Raw genomic sequence first — 14792 nt, forward strand, 5'->3', positions numbered from 1 at the left:
ATAAAACATTTAGAGCTGATAAGTATTGAAAAATCTCCTGATATAGTTTTGGTTAGTTATTTAGTTAGTAATGGGCAACAATGTGAGTTCATATGGAAAAAAAGGTTGAAAGGATGTAAATTCCATATTTTTGCAATTATATTTATTCGAACTAATTTTTTCAAAAGGTGCCTCTGAAACTATCTTCATAGGTACGCTAGTTGGTTTATCATAAAGCGAGGATTCAGTATATATATAATCAGAAACAATTAGAGCAAAATTCTTGGGAAGGAAAAGATAATCGAGGTTATTTTAGCCAATAGTTTGAAAAGCTTCATGCTTCAAACTTCAATTAACTCTAGTCTAGCATATAATTTCCTGAGTTAACAGTTATTGATTTTGAATTTATCAAATAGAAGGAGAAAATAGCATTTATATAAAAAATTACTTTTTTTGGTGATCGTGACAGGACTTGCTTCTTATCAATTAATACGATATAGTGCAGTGAAGATATAATAAGTTTGAAAATTTAACTGATGAAATGTCGAATATCGGAGGAAAGAAGACCATACGTGTTTTACGAAGACGGCAGCCGAGTTGGTCGAGCTGCTGGTTGAACATCATGGAACTCCAATTCTACCGGGAGTGCGTGAAGCCTAACTGGGACAATTTTGCTGGTTGTGATAGCGCAATTTACAGGTTGCTGTTGGAAGAAAGCAGGAAGGCAAGACAGAAGAGGACGACTGAACGACCAGTTAGAAGTCCACATCCAAACGTTTACAGGTTGATGACTGCAAGTAGAAAAAATACTGTTCAAACCAGTATACATTTTTTGGGATTAGTCAGGTACAGTAGACCCGAGGAAAGGTTAGTGTAAATTTATGCTGCCGCCCATAGAAGTTAAAGTATGGTGGCATAATCAAACATTGTCTAGAATTTTGTTCACAATTGTGATAGAATAGAATACCTTGTGCATGCCTTACAGTACCAGGAAGTCAAGCGCGTCGAATTGTTGAAATAATGAAAAAATTATAGAATGCATGGAATTGAGATTTAAGAACGATAACTTATAAATAGGAACTTTATTTGAGAGTTGCGTAAGTTGGGTTGAAAAGTCCCCTCCGAGGTTCGAATAGGCCAAGGTGTATGACCAAGGCAATTAAGAACTCTTGATAAGTTGGGCGTTACGTCGGATAAGTTGTTTGGCAAATATTCTCTTATAATTCAAGTGGGGAAGTCGGAACCGGAAACAGTTTTGTAAGATCTGAAGTGGAAAATGAAGAGCGAATCGCCTTAGCCAGTGAGGGATTCGGGCTTACCGCTGGATCAAAATGAAATGACAAACGAAGTCGAGTCTTTTGAGGATGGGTAAAATGGAAATCGTTCAGAAGAAGTAAAAAAAACAGCTATCTAAAACTTGAGCGTATAAGCAGTAAAAAAAAATATATCTGAAATCCGTAGTAAAGTAAACCCCAAAAGAACTGGAAAATTTATAAACTGTCTATTCGGTGGCATGGGAAAAGGTAAAACGCATTCATTAATATCTTGGAAGTGTTGGATCAAAAAATTAGTTTTAATTAATGTTAAACCAGTTTATATAGGTTCAACATTTTTGAGTGGCAAGGTCCACTAGAGATGTTCCTTGATGCAGATTATTATAAATAAAATATTTACATGGAGAAGAGTGTTGTTAAGCTGTGAACTAGTGGTCTATGGAAGATATATAGGATGAATAGCACGAGGGATAAATTCCTCACAATTTAAAGGAATGCAATGACCGTCGAGTCAATATTAACCAAAACAATTATATATGGATGCACTACAGCAGCGAGGCTTGTGCTTGGTACAAGATAAAAAAGCTTAAATTCGAAAAAAAAGTGTAAATTTGATGGAAACATACAAGAAATTCTGACAAGGTTTATACTGGCGTTTTGACAGATTAACGTAAATCCGGAAGGTCGGCAACTTTTGAAACCCTCAGATTATTTGCCAGCACAACAGCTGCGACATTAGATCGCCACCTATAACAATGATTAGAAAACAGCTTATTACCAGGCTCTGCATATTCTAGAGAATCTTCAGAGAAACTTGCCTCCATTCTTATATCGATAACTGTGTCACTAGTGTGCCAAATAAATTTACCTTGAACACTTTTCTCAGAAAGCCAGTACAGGCAATGACAGAAGCCCAAATGGAGCTCACAGGATGGAAGAAAGCCTATCCAAAAATGGATGTTATTACATTGAATGCAGACTTATTTCAAGATGAAATACAGGATTTAGTCATGATGTAGACAAAACTGTTAAGTTTAACCCACAAAGTGTTCGACCCTATAGGTTATACATATTCGAATATCACTTGGGATCCAAAGTAGATCAGGACATAGCTATTGCTTTTAAAGAGTGGGCTAAATAATAATCGAATTTGATTAGTTTAGAAATTACAAAATCGGACGTACTGAGTCGAGTGACGTAACTATATATATATTTTTGTAGATAAGTTTCACAATGCTTATGCAGCTACAGTTATTTTAGATCAGTTCAGTAGAAGAAACTATAGGTATACTTGTTGACAGCTAATTCAAGAACTGCTTAAGGAACAAAGAGAGTTGTTGTATATTCTTGGATTTTTTGCGCCAAACAGATTTCATGAAATTAGAAGGCTGACTTCCTTCCAAGAAATTGCAATAATGGGAATAAACAATCCAGAGGATTTAGCCTCACGTACGTGTTCATCTAAGTACATTCTGATGTCCAAATGGTGGGAGGAATCTGTAAATTTTGTTGAAACTGTTAAAATTCCTAATTACCCACCGATCTAGCGCGCGGGAAGCATCACTTTACCACGTCAGTTTTATTTCCCATGAATACGAGCCCCTTCGGATATTTCCGAGATTTTACGGTACGGATTTGGGAGCAATCGGATGTCTTCGGACATATTTCCCACTCTTTGAATTTTGACGTTTGTCAATTCTGACGGTCATGTCAGTGAACGTATTCGTGTTGTTTTGCGAAAATGTATCCAAAAACTAACGGTCCTAGAATAAGTATAGTATGCAACACGTTCGGTAAACTTTTTAACTCACCCGTTTATTAAAAACTCGCTCCGCTGCGCTCCGCTCGTGTCAAATAAACTCGTGAGTGACTCGAGTCGCACTTGTTGCTACTATTATAGACTGTGATAGTGTGAGTTTATGCGAGATGATCGTAAAGTTACAATGCCACGAAGGTTGCATATGAATAAATTGTGACTAATACTTTAATTTTAAGCTTGTGAGAAAAATTTTTAAATTTAAACTATTTCTTAGGTGAAAGAATTTCGTAAACTTAGCATATGTTCTCCTAGTTGATTTTGTATTTGTCATATATAACGAGAAGCAAAAAATTTGTGATTTTGTGAAAAATTAATGTGTTGTTTTACTTCTGCCTTGTGCAGGAACAGATTGCAAGTTAGCTATTTAGTAACGGAATTTTTGCTTTATGGAGTACTTTACTCGCACCTTGGTTAGAGGGGTACTACAAAACTGAATCAAAGCAAGCTCTAGCGTGCTGTGCGGCTGTTGCGACGCTGGAAAATCGGGATTGCCCCGACTCAGTAGTCATTGCTTCATAATGCTAATAAAAAATAAAACTAATGCACAAATAGTACCTAACTTTAAATAATTTCAATTCATCTCTATTAATTTGCTGCATTATTGAGGCGATAAACTGATACGTTATTAATAACACAGGTCTTCAGTGATTTTGATGTTTCACAGCTGTTTGCTTATTTGCATGTTTTTGGGGGCCATTTCTCCCAAAAACGCAATATTTTTGCTCTGACTCACGAGAGGCTTAAAAAGTTTACCAAACTTGTTGCACACTATCATTTTTCTACGACCGTTAGTCTTGGGTACATTTTCGCAAAGCAACACGAATATATGACAAACGTCAAAATTCAAACCGTGCGCTAAAATCTCCGGAAACATTCGATTGCTCCCAAATCCGTGCGGTAAAATCCCGGAAATGTCCAGATCCGTGCAAAACCAAACTGACGTAGTAAAGTGACGCTTCCCGCAGGCTAGATCGGTGTGTAATTAGGTATTTTTGCAGATGGGAGTAAAAAAATGTTATTTTATTAATATACATACCTATGTGATTTGACAGCACTGGATATTAGATATCTCTGCAAAGCAACAGAATTGGCATCAATGCAGCGTTGTTACCTACTTATGCGCAGTTTGGTTGTATTGGTAGTCGTGCTACCGTGTTCGCGGCTGTTGCCTTCATTGTTGCGGATTTCTAGTGTTTCAGAACGTATAAATATATAAATATAATAATAATAATATAAACAACTTTGGTTATATCTGTGGTAGTTATGTCGTAGTAAAGAAAAGGCAAACTATAACTCCTATTGTGAAAAATGTATACCTTGCTTATTTTGGTGTAAAAATTGACTACCAAGACAAGTCCTGGGCTGTTCATACTTTTTGTTTCGTTTTCGTTGATGCATTAAGAAAATGGCAAAAAGGTAGGAAGAAATGTTTAAGCCTTGATGTTCCTATGGTATTGCGAGAGCGTAGCAATCGCAGTCACGATTGTTATTTTTGTTCGTGTAATGTTCAAGGATTCAACAGAAAAGAATAAGAAACCAATTGTATATCCCAATCTTGACTCTGCTATTCGACGAGTTCCTCTTGGACCAGATGTACCGATGCCTACCGCCCCAATAGAACCAGAAAACGTCATATCGTCAGAACCCACTTTCATCGTCTAGGTTGTAATATGAGATCGGAAGTGCATTTCCTGTTTTTACACTTGAAGTATTTTCCTGGAAATATTGGAGCCTTTGGCGAAGAAGAGGGAGAGAGGTTTCACTAGGACATTAAGGGAATTCAAGGACGATATTGGATTTTAAAACGGGATATGCCGAATGTCCGCACAACGCAGCTTTCTGGAAATAGACGAAGATTTCTCTTAAAAAAATCTGAGTAAAGTATTTTTTTAACTAGGTTTTCACAATTTTACTGGAAGAAAAAATAAATTATTTTAGAAATTTTTTTTTCTTTAATATTTGTAAAAAAGCCTTACGTGATACAAATAAATGCATACAATTTTTGAAATCTACCTGCCAATCAGTTTTCAAAATAAAAACCTCTGTCAAAATATTTAATTTTGTAGACCTGTGTAATTTATCCATAACATAGGTTATTTTGGAGCACTGTTATAAATTGACAACACTTCCGCCACTTTTTTTTTTAGAAAAATCCATTAGCAATTATCTGTCCAGACTGTTATCAATTTGTAAGGAACGCGGAAACATAGTGTGCGAATATCTCCCGCTTTTTTGCTCATCGGTTCGGCGTTTTTCTTTCACCCGACGAAGCGAGAAAACTTCACATCTGACACGAAACTGAAAAACATGAGAACGTTAGATTACGATTTGATAGCACCCTCCGATGTTCTTTTCCGGCTCTTCAAGTTGATTAAAAATTTAAGATTTTTGGCGTCTCCCGGGTAGAAAGTTTTAATTATTTATTTCGTGCCCTTTGCGCTTTCGGTCGCAGCGTTAGTTACGCCAGTCGCAGATTATAATTTATGAAGTGGATTTTTATAATCGTCATATTAGTTAATTAAAGTTAATAGTTTCATTGATTTACTTTACGATTTTTTGACTCCCTACTGTCAAATACCTAAACATACACCCATGTAGCGTGTGGAAAGTGACTTTTTCTACTCCCGTCTGTAAAAAAACGTCATTTTAGAATGTCAGTTTCGTTTTCCACGGATGCGGGCCACTTCGGACATTTCCGGGATTTTATCGCACGGATTTGCGAGCAATCGGATATTTTCGGAGATTTTATCGCACGGTTTGAATTTTGACGTTTGTCAGTTCTGACAGTCATGTCAGTGAATGTATTCGTGTTTTCTTGCAAAAATGTACCCAAAAACCCATACACAGAAAAATATTATGCAATATATTAGACATTTATAGATTTTAAGTTTCTCACATAAATTTCACATGCCGTTCGCATGAACTTCAGTTGTTTTTACAGTTTTTATATTAATATCTCGCCAAGTCCAGTTGAACCATTACAAACAAAACAAAATTGAACATGCTTTTTCTTGCTTATACGATTTTAAAAATTTAATCCTCTTAAAAGCTCTTTCCTTGGATGATTTTTCTTCCAATTACAGTCTTTTTCTTTAAATAAACTACTTAAGGATCAATTGTAAAAGTTAAATAAACAACATAACGTTTCAAGAATGTGTTTATTCCGTTGTTTATATGACATATCGAATAAATACAGCTCTCTCTCTGTGTAATGTACACAGTTAAAAAGAGACAACAATAGCAAAACCGTAACTAGTAAATATTTTGTTTGAATGGTATGAAATTTAGTAATCCGATAATCTGTTATTATTTTTTCTACTCCCGTCTGTAAAATATCTAAGTACCCACCGATCTAGCGTGCGGGAAGCGTCACTTTACTACGTCAGTTTCGTTTCCCATGAATCCACTCCCGACATTTCTGTGATTTTACCGCACGGATTTCGGAGCAATCGGATGTTCTCGGAGATATTTCCCACGCTTTGAATTTTGACGTTTGTCAATTCTGCCGGTTATATCAGTGAATGTGTTCGTGTTGTTTTGCGAAGATGTACCCAAAAACTAACGGTCGTAGAAAAAGTATAGTATGCAACACGCTCGGTAAATTTTTAACTCGCTCGTTTATTAAAAACTCGCTCCGCTAGAGTCAAATGCCGTTTACCGCAGTTGTTGCATAATATACTATTTTCTACTCCCGTTTGTAAAATACCTAATTACACGCCGGTCTAGCGTGCGAGAAAAATCACTTTACCACGTCAGTTTCGTTTCCCACGGATTCGAGCCACTTCGAACATTTTCGGGATTTTACCGCACGGGTTTGGGAGTCATTGAATGTTTTGGGAGATATTTCCCACCCTTTGAATTTTGACGTTTGTCAATTCTGACGGTCATGTCAGTGAATGTATTCGTGTTGTTTTGCGAAAAAGTACTTAAAAACTAACGGTCATGGAAAACGTATAGTAGGCAACACGTTCGGTAAACTTTTTAAGTCACTCGTTTATTAAACACTCGCTGCGCTGCGCTCCGCTCGTGTCAAATAAACTCATGAGTCAAATACCTTTTACCGCACTTGTTGCATAATATACTATTAATTTGTTAAATCGTGAGTCAGATTGCGTTTACTGCACTTGTTGCATAATATACTCCAAAAATTCTACGAAAAATGAATGAATCAATGAATGAATAATAAATAATACATATTATAAACATAATGAAGTATAATGTATGAGAGCAAAATTAGATTAGCTAGCATAGATTTGTGTTGGGTCAATTGAAATTCTAATTCCCTTAACAGCAGTTAGTGGTATTGATAACAAACCAAGTTTTATTATTTAGAGTTTGATGTATAGTCGGCAAAAACAGACTTAAATTTTAATGGAAACCAGGTTTAGTTAAACTCTTTAACGAAATGATGCAATGGCTTGTATACTTTATATCTCATCAGTTTCGCCATCTACTAATGTTTGATCATAATAGCGATGTTTTTCGTCGCTCTCTGGTTTCTCTCGTTATAAGCTTCGCTATTGATATTTTTAATGGATGACCACAAAGTGACAAGTTTTTTATATTTTGAAAGAGTTTATGAACCTGATGCGGGATTAACAATTGTTTGTTTAATTTCTGATGAACTACTTTCGGTTCAACTTTTGCATTTAGCCTTGTTTAGAACAAAAACGAACTCTGCAGGTATCGCATTATAAAGCAATGGCACATCGGCAAGGTGCGCAGAATTTGCCATACTAAAAAACGGTTAAAATCAATAAAATTGCGAAACGGAAAACAACGGTCGTTATGATAATATTAGCGTTCCACGTTATCGAGGGGTAAAATGCTTCTATTGTAGGTAAAATATCTCAATTTGGCCAGGCAGTCGATCGCAAATATGAATATTCCGCTAATATAATCGGTTGGTAGCGCAAAATGTAGCATCGCGTTCGACTAATAACCGCAGATCGGTCCCCGATAGGAGGGTAACTTTGTTGAACGACATGCAAAGCCGCTTACCATTCTTGCATATATACATACGCGGTTCCGATTTCAATAAGTACGTCGAATGTGTGTGTATGTTCAAGGGGTTGGAATTTGAAATTGTAATTGATGCCTCACGGAATATCGGGCTTCAGTTTACCCCAAATTAGAGAAACACGCTTTAGGAAATAATTTATTGTAACATAAATTCGTAATGTTTCTGCACCTGCAGTGACGATGGCGTTAAAGCTGAGGAAAAATTACGGCTAATTCAATGCGTCAGGAGGGAGTTAACAAGCTATAGCAATCAGTTCGGTGAATAAATTCTTGATTCTTTGATTCCCATGTATTTTTTTATAGTAACATCTATTGGCTTCCGTAATTGTTTTCATAAAATGTGCGTATATTTAGGTTAATTTTATTGAAGGGCACTACAGCCCGCATTGAAAAGAATATTTTTATATATTATTTATATTCATTGTTAATATATTCATAATACATTCATTATAAAAACTGTTGAAATGAAACTTAAATTGGAAACACAAGCATTTTAATAATTATCACATGCCAACATATTTATGCTTTTAAAATTTGATTTCGATCTGACATTTTATTATTGTTAAGTGTTTTCGGAACGCGAGCATTGAAGATGCCAAGTGAGATTTCGGCGAAACGTCTGCAGGATTCCAGTCGGATGCAAGATTTGCAGGATTCCAGTCGGATGCAGGATTCCAGTCGGAGTTCAACGAGCGAACGGATGATATCCCGGAATATAGTGTCATCATATATATATATATATATATATATATATATATATATATATATATATATATATATATATATATATATATATATATATATATATATATATATATATAATGAAATGTCAGATCGAAATCAAATTTTAAACTCATAAACAAGAATTTCAAAAGACGAATCCACAAATTTGACAATCAAAGTACCCCAAAAATAAACAATACTGATACAACGAAGAAAAATATTCCATATATCAATGGACTATCCGAGAGTCTAAATAATATATTTAAAAAACACGACATAACAGTGGCACATAAGGCACATAATCTACTAAAAAGCAATTTTAGCAAATTAAAAGCCAAGATTCCCGAAAATAAAAAAAGCCATGTGGTGTATCAAATCCCGTGTAAAACTGCGATGGTGTGTACATTGGACAAACAAGCCAATATTTATAGTCGTATAGATTGTCATAAATATGCCAAAAAAAAAAACGAAACAGCCCTTTCTAACCACGCCACAAACAATGAACAAAAAACAAAAATATTACGTACTGAAAACCATTCCAAACGACGAGAATTCTACGAAATGATCGAAATTCAAAAAAATAGCAACACCGTAAACTGGAAGACAGACACGAAGAATCTCAATAAAGTTCACCATAACTTAGTTAGATAAAAAAATAAAGCAACAAAGCCAAATAAAAAGCAAACAAAAAAAAAACAAAAAAAAAGCAAAAAACAATGCAATGAAAAGAGGCGCACTTCCTCGCCTATCAGTGTCATTTCTAAACTGTTGTTCGTCAAAAATACGTTTGTGTACCGGTCCGTATATATTTTAACCAAAGAACAAATCATTTTCGCTTAAGGTATGTTCTATTATACATTTTTTTTAATTTATTTTGTGTTTCACCTTTAATATCATACTATTCATATGTATTATGCTTTTATGTCCATTTACTTATTTTTGTCTATAACCTTTATTTATTTTGTCCATTTACTTTTATTGTCCATTTACTTTTATGAACCTTTAAAAACAAAAACAAAAGACATATAAACGCTGTGACTTAAAAAATAATTTTGTAGATGACCAGAATGTTCTGATGAAGGTCGAAATAACCGAAACGTGAACCAATAAATTTGCAATTCGAAGTAAAGCCTATTAATAAATAACGGACCAAATCCGAAGAACCACACCTGTAAAAAAATATATACTTTTAAAAGGCCCAAAGAAAACCAACCAAAAAACTATATATCTCGGTTGATTTAAACATCATGTTTATTAATTCAAAAACAAAAACCTGCCTCTCTGTCTTGGCCGAAAAACTGCGTCCAGTGGCTTTTCTTGTGAATGGCTGTTCGATCATGGTATTCCTAAATTCTTGATCTTCCTTGAATTGCCTTATTTGAGGACCTCTAAAAATTCCATGCTTTTAACGTACTGGTTCTTCAGTCCTAACTTAATATGCAACGGTGGTAAGAGAATTTTTCTTGGATCAATAAGATTATGGGGAAGAATATTCTTTGATTCGGGAATTTAATTAACCCTTTTTCGCCCAACTTTGCTGTCTGTTTCTGTCTGTCCCACTCACTTGTATTTGATTTTCTAAAGCAGTAGTTCCAGATTTTAATAGCATTGTTTCATTTGCACAGAATGAGCAACGGGTACAGAACATATTAATTTTTACAAAATATATGCCAGTAACATAACAATTTCAATTTTTAGACTTTCGTGTAATGTTCGATATTTTAAAACAATGAATCTGACAAGTTAAAATTTAATTCAAAAATGTTGCGTGATAAAAAAAACACTTTATATTGGTTTAGTCCCCGTAACTCCAGGAACATGAAAGGTAATATGCTCAATTTATTTCTATCATAAATAAATATGTTCTAATAATTTAATTAAGTAAGAGTACTTCATAACCAAATACGGTGTTAACTATTATCTACAGATATTATCAAATCGCATATGACTAACCAAACCGTGACATTTCATTTTATTTTTATTTTATTTTATATTTTTCCGAATCCCTTGAGCCATTTAGGGTATGTATTAGCAGATTTCCTTACCTGGAAAAAAATGCGGTTTGACCAATAATGAAACAACTTCAGCAAAAATATATCGGTAAATAAAGTAACAAACAACGAGGACAGCCCATTTATATAGGGTGTTCATTGATCTGTTATGGGAAAACTATATATAGCAAAGACATAAAAAATGGAAATTGAACTAATCTTAGTGGAAGTTGGTTAAAATATTTTCAAAATGGCGACATATTCGGATTATTCGGATATACCGGACGTGGGTGTCACCTTTCTTATTTTAAATTGAACACCTTATTTTCATGTATATGCTACAACTAAATTTCTCCATTTCTTAGGTATTTAACATTTTATGTCAAACATTATGTTTGCAGACTGATGTCCGTAAATTTTTCCCTTACCGACTTCTTTAAAAATATACTCTATTCACTTACCCTGTAGAAAATGCTTTGGATTTCCGCCAAAATTATAGACATATTTCATGTCTAAAGATCAGCATTTCTTAGATATTTAACGTTTTATCTTATAACACTTCAGAATTGTTACTTTACTGGAATACGATCCGGTAGTTCCGCGCCTACATTTTAAATTCTAAGCGCCTTTTTTTTTCCTGCCTCACCGGCAAACACCTGATTTACTCTGACGTCTGCGCTACCAGGCTAAGAAAGTCGTAATTTAATTCGCTTTATTTAGTTGTTATTACTAATGTTTCAAATACACACTTCCTAATAAATGGTCTCCTTAAAACTTATCAATGAAGAATTAATTGAATTCGTTCGCGAAATAGATTCGTATCGCTAGTATCATTGGGCGTATGGCCTTATGCACAATTTCCGTGATTTCTCTCCGTTCCGGCATCTCTCTCGAATATCTGAGAAAGTAATCTATTTATCTTTCTCACTCCTGGCTCCGAGCGACATGCGTGGTATGATATCGTTTTCCTGTTTCGTTAGAAGAACAGTGTGGTAGCTAGCCAAAAAGTGATTAACCTACCGGCTTTTTCTTCAGCCATCGCTTTGCGGATATAGGGTTAAATTCACTCAGATGTGTGGTCAGCGATTTGGTGATTCCGTTGCTGTTCATATTTTTGGTTCGTTCGGAGAACTGCCCACACTTACTCTGTAAGAGGATTTGACTGCTACCTGCTGCCTACCAAGCTTTCACCCTCAAGAACATCCATCGAGGTAAAGTCTTTAACTATTTAGCTTTTGTTGCCTTTACCATTCTATTCACTCTTTCAGTCAGTAAATTTTCCGGCTCGTTTTCGGAATTTAGCCGCTGTCGGCTTATACGCGGAAACTTTATAGAGTCCTTGGAACACCCGTACTCTCGTTGGAGCACCCGTATCTCCTTGAAGCCCTGTACTCGCCTTAGAGCACCCGTACCCCCTTTAGGAGGGCTCGCGTTTCGGAGGCTTCTGGATTGACGTATTCGGGGAGGATCCAAACTTCGAAGTTCCTGTGTTCTTTGGATATTGGAGCACATTTGAATCATTGCTTGACTACCGGCTCACTTGATAGATCTGCGCGAGGTCAGACACACCCTGTAGGCTGCACTGTTCGGGAAATAAACAAGGTGACGTCCAGTTCGATGTAAGCGCCACGTGACATATTGTTAGGCATACCCTTTTTTTTGTTTTCCGATTATGTTACGCTCGGTAATTTAATCGATACCCTTTTTTGCTATACCGACGGAAATTCAATAATCATGTAGTTTTACTCTCGAAAATTTGTGTACAAATGCTTTGAAAATTTATGTATAATTATTTGCGGGAAGTTGACGTACCGGTAATAGTGAGTATGATCGTGGTCGAGTTTTTTATTTTAATAATTACCTATATTGCCCCTGTACGCCTGTGGTGATCACCTAAGGGAATTTGACCTTTTTTTCCTTTGTATATTTCTATTATTTTGGGAATTTCGTATTAAACGGGCTGTCTACTTGTTGCGGGGAAGGCAATTGAATTTTGCGGAGTTTAGGTCGGTATGTCGCGGATTTGTAGTTTCTCATTATCGACGCGTAATAAATAACGTAGACCAGTTTTCATCTGTCTCTTTTTTTTCCCCTTAACCTTCACGACTATCTTTTATCGATTGTACCAATTTAAATTTAATGGTAGGTTTCATCGTTAATGTTCTCTTTTTTGTAAAACATCGGGTTCCTCACACCATCTGAGAGACTGGAAGGTCTGCTACTTCCTGACGCCCTAAGGATAAATAGTGCTATATTTTCTTTATTATTCGTCCCCCCCCCCCCCCCTATCGCTCCAGAACTCTGAGCACTACGGGTAACTAATTTGCAAGCACCCAGCGACCCAGTTTTGCAAGAAATTCAATCTTTTTTTTTTCTATTCATTTATTTACCCTTTTTTTTTCTTTTTTTTTCCTTTTCTGACCAGTATTTCGCGTTGATTTTATATGCGATTTAGACCAAGAGGTGCGTGGCAAATTTTTCCCATATGGAATCCTTTCAATTTTTTTTTTCAAATTTTACTCTATTTACTTTACCCCATAAACTATGGTTCGTTGAACAAGTTAAATGTACAATGTACAAATATATTTTACACACAGAAATCAACTATTTTCATCTATCTTATTTAGAATTAAAAACTACGACTATTTCCTATTAGGTTGTCTATTCCCAATATTTATAGTTTTGGAGATATTGCAGTTTATTTTTTTTTACTTGGTCTGCTCTTAACATTTAATCTACGGTACTGACGGAGCGTAGAAAGATGAAAACGTGTCAAGGACACTTATATGTTGTTGCCAGTTGACATATAAATCATATTATCGATAACCGTACCGACATGATGATTATTTCAATTTAATTATTATTTATGAATAATGCGACAAAGTTTTAACCAGAACACGCTATACGTTTACGATTCGTTATCCGCAAAGGCAGGAGCCATCACCACATGCAATTAAGAAGATTATAAAAAATAGTAAAAACTTGAATGAAAATAATTAGCCTTTTTTGGATTATTTTGCTACATATCCAACTATGCCTTTCGATGTAGCATTCGGAATCGAGCGAATCAAAGTCATCAATTCATACACACTTTCTACAGTACCTTTAAAAGATTTTCTCTACTCCCGTCTGTAAAATACCTAATTACGCACCGATCTAGTTTGCGGGAAGCGTCGCTTTACCACGTCAGATTCGTTTCCCATGAATCCGAGCCACTTCGGACATTTACGGGATTTTAACGCACAGATTTGGGAGCAATCGGATGTTTTCGGAGATATTTCCCACCCTTTGAATTTTGACATTTGTATTCGTGTTTTGCGAAAATGTACCCAAAAACTAACGGCCGTAGAAAAAGTATAGTATGCAACACTCGGTAAACTTTCTGACGTTTACCGCACTTGTTGCATAATATACTATTCCAAGAAGCGTAGCATTTTCTGAATTTATTACTGCTAGTACTTGTATTACTATAGGTATATAATTTCTTTATGCAGAAAATAAGTTGGACAGATGTAACAAAATTTACAAAAAATGGTGTTTTTAATCGACATAATTGCCACCACTATTCAGAATGTGGCATTAATCTCTCTCAATAGTAGACATTTCTCAATAAAATTGTTATAATTTTAAAAACCAAATTTAAAAATTTCTGAAAAATTAAGTTTCTGTGCTATTTTAATAAATGTCGTCCGTTTATTATGATAAGTATTTTTAATTTACATTTTTTTTTTCGCTTCCGCTTCAACTCAATCCAAAGTTTTTAAGATTTTCTATAAACTTCTTTACTGCACATGGGTGATTCCGTTGCAGCTGTTATTCTTATATTTAAAATTTCCAAGATTTTAGAAATAGACTTTTTTATGCATATCATTCAACTATTTTACTGTAAAAGTAAAAGCCCGAAAGGATTTTATTACAAATTCAGAACGCCAAGAACGAAAAAGATATTTGAAGTTTTCCGTTCCACGGTACTGACATACAATA

At 35.1% G+C, this 14792-nt stretch overlaps 1 protein-coding gene across 2 annotated transcripts in view; it reads left to right on the forward strand.

The window, feature by feature from the left end:
- LOC132701002 (hemicentin-1) overlaps positions 1–14792 on the forward strand; it is a 178944-nt gene that overhangs the window by 149313 nt on the left and 14839 nt on the right. The window lies entirely within an intron of this gene.

Source organism: Cylas formicarius, unplaced genomic scaffold (genome assembly GCF_029955315.1).
Source record: "Cylas formicarius isolate icCylForm1 unplaced genomic scaffold, icCylForm1.1 PGA_scaffold_10__41_contigs__length_53128322, whole genome shotgun sequence".
In the NCBI taxonomy this organism is placed as follows: Eukaryota; Metazoa; Arthropoda; class Insecta; order Coleoptera; family Brentidae; genus Cylas; species Cylas formicarius.